At 33.5% G+C, this 6,000-nt stretch overlaps 1 non-coding gene across 1 annotated transcript; it reads right to left on the reverse strand.

The window, feature by feature from the left end:
- Positions 1-1,734: 1,734 nt before the first annotated feature.
- Positions 1,735-1,841, reverse strand: LOC111754730 (U6 spliceosomal RNA). Its single transcript, XR_002789394.1, has one exon. It is a non-coding gene; the product is annotated as a U6 spliceosomal RNA (small nuclear RNA).
- Positions 1,842-6,000: the final 4,159 nt, after the last annotated feature.

Raw genomic sequence — 6,000 nt, forward strand, 5'->3', positions numbered from 1 at the left:
TCCAGTTTCCAATTGTTGGGCATTTGGATTGTTTCTAAGATTTAACTATTACAAACTGTGTTGCTATAAACATAGGTGCACATACATAATGGTGATACGATGTTTTTAATTCTTGGAAAATACTCAGAAGGAGAGTAGTTGGGTCAAATGGGACCTCTAATCTTAGTTTTTTGAGAAATCCACAGTCTAATTTCCACAGTGGTTTCATCAGTCTGCACTCCTACCAACAGTGGAGAAGGGTTCCTGTTTCTCCACAACCCCGCCAGCATTTGTTAGCTGATTCCTCCCCCACCCCCACCCCCATTCCGGGGATCGAACTCAGGACCGCCTGCTTGCAAGGCAGGTGCTTATGCCGCTGAGCTAAATCCCCAGCGTTAGCTGATTTCTTGATGATAGCTATTCTTTCTAGGGTGAAATGAAATCTCAGTGTTGCTTTAATTTGCATTTCTTGAATGACCAATGATGTAGGACATTTTTTCATATATTTATTTGCCATTTGTATTTCTTCATCCTAGAAATGTGTATTCATCTCAAATGTTCAGTTTTGGTGTGGGTCTTTGAATTTGGGGGCCTGACTTAAAATTCTTTGTATGTTCTAGATAAAAGTCCTTAGAGGGACAGTTGGCTAAGATTTCTTCCCAATTTTTGTTTTTTGTTTTTTTCACTCTTTTGGAGATTTCTTTATAAAAAAATGTAGCAACATACACATAGCAAAATTTACATCTTGTTAATCTTTAAGTATACAAGTTTGGTGATATTAAATGTATTCCATTGTTGTGTTTTTTCATCCATTCTTAAAACTTTTAATCTTTCAAAACTGTGAAATATATTTTAAATGTAAAAGATAAAAGCAAAATGTGTAGAAGAAGACAATAGGTATGTTTTCAAATAATCTTTTATTTCAAGATTTTTCTTTTTTTTTTTTCTTTTTCTTTTTTTTTATTTAAGAGGAAAAAGAGAAAAACACAAAACAAAACAAAGCAGTGTAAGGTTACACATAATACAGAACTACAAAAAAAAAACATAACAGTAAGAAATCACCTGTTAATAGATTACATATTATCATCTTGGAAATAGTTGCTCAAATCACAGTATCAAAGAATACAAAGTAGACATTCAAACAGAGAGACTGCAAACAGCTGTGTTCAATGATCCAAAAACATTAATATAGTCAGCTATTTAACATCCCTAAACACACTTGCTGTTATATCCGTTAGAGCTCTTTTTTTTTCCCTCCCTCTCTTTTTTACAACAAAATTTACACATTTTGGATTTTATTACTCCTTAGTTCTTATTACTTTTTTTGGGGGGGAGAGAATAAAGTCAAATATAGCAAAACAAAGCTGTAAGTCAAAACCAAGGATAGACATAGCACATGATGTAGAACAGAGTACAAGGTTATTAACAATGGTTATCAACATTGTCTCTTGTTTCCTTAAAAGGAATTGTCTATCTCATTAGATATTATAAAGTTGGACAAAACAGTGGAGAACAAGACCAATAAAACTTAGGCATTGTGAACATTACAGGACTTCCAAAGGAGACAATAGTCAAACCAGAATGGGCATCTTTGTGAATCTTATTGCCTTCAAATTAGTTGCCTATACCCTCAGACTTGCTACTATCACACAGAATGGAACAGAGTCTAATCAGTCAAAACAAGATCTTGGGAGTATTACAGGACTTCAAAACAAGTTAATAGGAGATCAAAAAGAGTTACTACTATATATCCTAAAAAATATGGAACGCTTCACGAATTTGCGTGTCATCCTTGCGCAGGGGCCATGCTAATCTTCTCTGTATCGTTCCAATTTTAGTATATGTGCTGCCGAAGCGAGCACTATTTCAAGATTTTTCATAGCATGATAGCAAAAGTACTAAAAGTTACATGTACATTTTTGATTGCATAATAGTTTAAACTGTTTGCGCCTAAGTGAACATCACAGTTTTCATATGTTTTTATTTTCTGTGGGTTGTGGGCCCTGTTTCCTATCAGCCAGGACTGCTGTCAGCTTACAGAAACTTTCTGCAATTCTTTGTCATATGTTCCCCTCACAGACCTTTTTTTACAGTGTGGCAGGTTAGTTGTTCAAAGCCAGCAAGAAAGCCTCTATTTTCAGTTTGCTAATGCAGAGTCTTACATGCAATTATACTATGTATCACTGTACTGTACTGTAGCAACACAGTGACCTTTGCCATCTAATGTAACCTAATCAAGGGAGTGCCATCCCTTATAGGCTTATGATATGGAGGAGCTAACAAATATAAGCTTTATTAAGATACTAAAATATTGGATGGTTTTTTTGGGATTTGTTAATGTGTAGATTATCATTTTATACTTTTAAAATGAAATATAAAGTCACATTGGAATTTATCACTTGAAAGGCTGTTACGTTTTTAAAAATGGGGTTATATATTTAAGATAAATAACAGATTATTAGTGGAGACTAGATAATCATTTAATCTGTTTAGCCTAACATTCTTCAAAAAAGGAGGAGATTGAAAGACTTTAAAAAAACATAAATTTGATCTATTTGGTCTCTAAGGCTCCTTTCTAATTCTGATGTTGGTAGTAGAAATAATATTTTCTGTGTGATTGTTTTGAATAGGCAATTAAATACCTCATCATATCTTTACAATGATTCTATGAAATAAGTATTTTTTATACCTACATTATAGATGAGGAAATTTGGATCTAGAGAACCAAGTGACTTTCTCTGTGTTAAAATGATAAAATTTCATAGGACAATAGTTTGAATCTGATAATTGGGGCTCTGGACCCCAAGGTTATGAAGTTCTTGGTTATACTGACTGAAACTCACCTGAGTCAAGCATAAGACCCCAGTTTTCCATTTTTATTTTGAATGCCAATCCAACTGACTCAGTTCTTAGCTTCTTCTAGGAAAAAGTGGGAATTAATCACCCTCATTTAATAAATAATTTCTATATTTAGAATATAGAAAAATATTTAATAAGTAAATACATTTTAAAATAGTGTTATAGATCACTTGATAAAGTCCACCTAGTTTAACCTCATATATAAATAACTTTTTATAACTTAGGTTTCAGCTTCCTCCATGAAAACAGTAATTGGTGGGATAAAAAAACATTTTGGGTAACTTGCTGGGCACTGCCTAGTCTCAATTTTATAATTAACATTTCCATAGTTAATATTTTATCCATAAATTTCATAATGATCCTTGAATTGGAACTGGTATGTGTATGCTTTAATATATAGTGCTTCTTGATTATCAGTCTAGTATCTCAGTTTTGTCACAGTTGAGGGGTGGGATACAGCTTTGATATATATTTTCTTACTGCAGGTGTTTGGATGTAATTTGTGGTTAAACACTTCTGAGAAGTGTTTTATCCCTTAGACTGATCATGTCATCATTTTATTTTTCCAACTACCCTATAGGAAACAACTCATTGTCTTCTATTGGTATGAGATTGTTAGCCGCAAGATGTTCTAATTTTACCCCCACATGGTAACACCATCTGATTTATATTAGTCTGCTATTCTGTTTTTCTAATAATACCAAGATATGTAATAGGATTTTGTCACTAGTATTGAATTTGTTCCAAAGAACTTGATCATTTATTATTATTTTGGTCACTGTGCAGTTCAGAGCTTCCTTGAACTTGCTGTGTGGCCCAGACTGGCCTTGAACTCATAGTGATCCTCATACCTCAGCCTCTCAAGTGGTAGAATTATAGGCATGGACCACCATATCTGGCCGCAGTCATTGTATTTTTAAAAAATTTGTTTTTCATGTGATTATTAAATTCATAAAACAATATATGGCTTTTCCTCATCAGTCTGGTAATTTAAATCTTTTTCTCCAGACTTTAGTCTGTTTGGAGGAGATTCTAAACCTACAGGTGGTATCATGATGGGTGTTACCAAAATCAGAGACCTGGGAAAGTAAATCATTATATTTTATATTAGGAAGAATGTAACCACTCTAGCCATTTAGACAGCTTGGGAATGTAATTTCATTCTTTAGATGCTTAGTGGCTTCCAAGAAAACATCTAACCCATCAAAGAGAAATGAGGGGGCGGAGGCTATGACAGGGAACCTCTGTGTGCTTTGCAATGACTGCAGCCTCCTGTTCATTAATTTAGTAAATATTTCAACATTTAAAACTATCTGAGCATGGTTCAAATGCAGATATAAAATGCTAATTGTGTTCTTTCCATTTTAGTATTTCTCAGTTCATTGGGAAAAAATGCCCAACAAACTAGCAATTGCAGTTCAGCTTACATAGAATACAAATGAAAACACTTCACATTGGCAGCAGAAACAAGTCTGTTTTGTAATAAAAGAAAAATTGAAAAGTAGAATTGAACCTTGAAAGAGAGCAAAAGTAGGATCTTGATAAAGCTGTTGTCTTTCCTCTTTTATTTCCAAAAATTTAACAGTGAATTGGAAAAAAAGCCTAAATATTGTGAACAATTTCATATACTAAAACTGCAAACTAGAGACGATTAGTTTTCACCAAATGTGTTTTATGGCCTCAGTAATAACGCTGCTGTGTTGTTTTTATTTTCCTGCTGGATACACAATTCACATGTAACTAATATATTTGGATTAAATATCTGTGCTTCATTTGTTTTGGGAAGGATTAGCTACAAAGCTAGATTTATGAACCTTGGGGAAGGGAGATGTTTTGCTCAAACATTTACCTGATTTTATATATATTTTTAAACAGCCACATTCATAGTCCCACAGTGGTACCCAGGAGAGAGGGAATTAACTAGACCTCAGCTCCTTAAGGATATAACTTATGGCTAACCAGAACAATAACTATAAAATTAAAAATAGCAGTTGGAGGAATGCCCAGTCTATGGCTAATCCAATTCTGTCAAAACAAGCACTACTCGTAGCTCTGAGAGCCAGTTTCTGTTCTTTTAATCATTTTGAGTGACTCTTGCCCAATCACAGTTTTTTTACATATACGTATGGATTAACATTTAGCTGAGTACTGCAGGTAGATCCTCTGTAGATGTCTGGGGTTCTGTTAGCTTCTTACTAGTTAGCATGCATATATTCTATTATGACCTGTGGCCTTTCCCTCTGGATTCTTCTTTCTGTCTTTTAACAGTGTGAGTCAAGCTCTGCCTGCATTTATCCTCTCTGTCTTTAGTAAAATAATATTTAACAGAAAAATATAGATTGTAGAAATAGACTCAGGAATAAATAGGAAATGAAAATAGGATAATGATGGAAACAAAAATCTATAAAAAAGGATAGGCGTGGTGGTGCATGCCTGTAATCCCAACAGTTGAGAGGTTGAGTTAAGAGGGTAACTGAATTTGAGGCCAGCCTAGGCTACATAGTGAGTTCAAGGCCAGCCTGAAATACATAGCAAAACTTCGTTACAAAAAAACAAAAGAGCTGGGTGAAACCATGCATGCCTATAATCCCAGCACTCAGGAGGTTGAGGTAGGAGGATCCTTACAAGTTCAAGGCCAGTCTGGGCTACAAAGTGAGCTTGAGGCCAGCCTGAACTGTGTCAAACAGACAAAAAAAAAAAGAAAAAAAAAAAATATATATATATCAATTATCTTAAAATGCACTTTATTTTACATTTTAAATCTCATTCCCATATAAATCATTTAAAATATGTTAAAAGATAGTGTCAAAGTTAATTTTATTAGCCTGTGTAAATTTACCACTAAAATCTGACAAAGATACAAATACTGAGAAAGACAAAAATACTTTTCACCCATAGATAAAGGTAAAAATACATTCTCAATAACAGCAAATTGAACCCAGAACATATTTAGAGAAATCTGCCATGAACAAATATTGTAGTTTTACAAAATTGATTTTTATAAAATCAGTTACTCTTACAAAAATCAGCACAGTAGTAGATGTTTTATCATAGTAGAATATTCCCATAGACTGCAATGAAGCTTTAATAAATTTAGCATTCATTTTTGACATAAATTCTTAATAATCCAAAAATGCAGTAAATGGAAAGTATCTTACTTGC

Source organism: Cavia porcellus, unplaced genomic scaffold (assembly GCF_034190915.1).
Source record: "Cavia porcellus strain 051 isolate PalLab524CR breed Dunkin Hartley unplaced genomic scaffold, mCavPor4.1 scaffold_9, whole genome shotgun sequence".
In the NCBI taxonomy this organism is placed as follows: domain Eukaryota; kingdom Metazoa; phylum Chordata; class Mammalia; order Rodentia; family Caviidae; genus Cavia; species Cavia porcellus.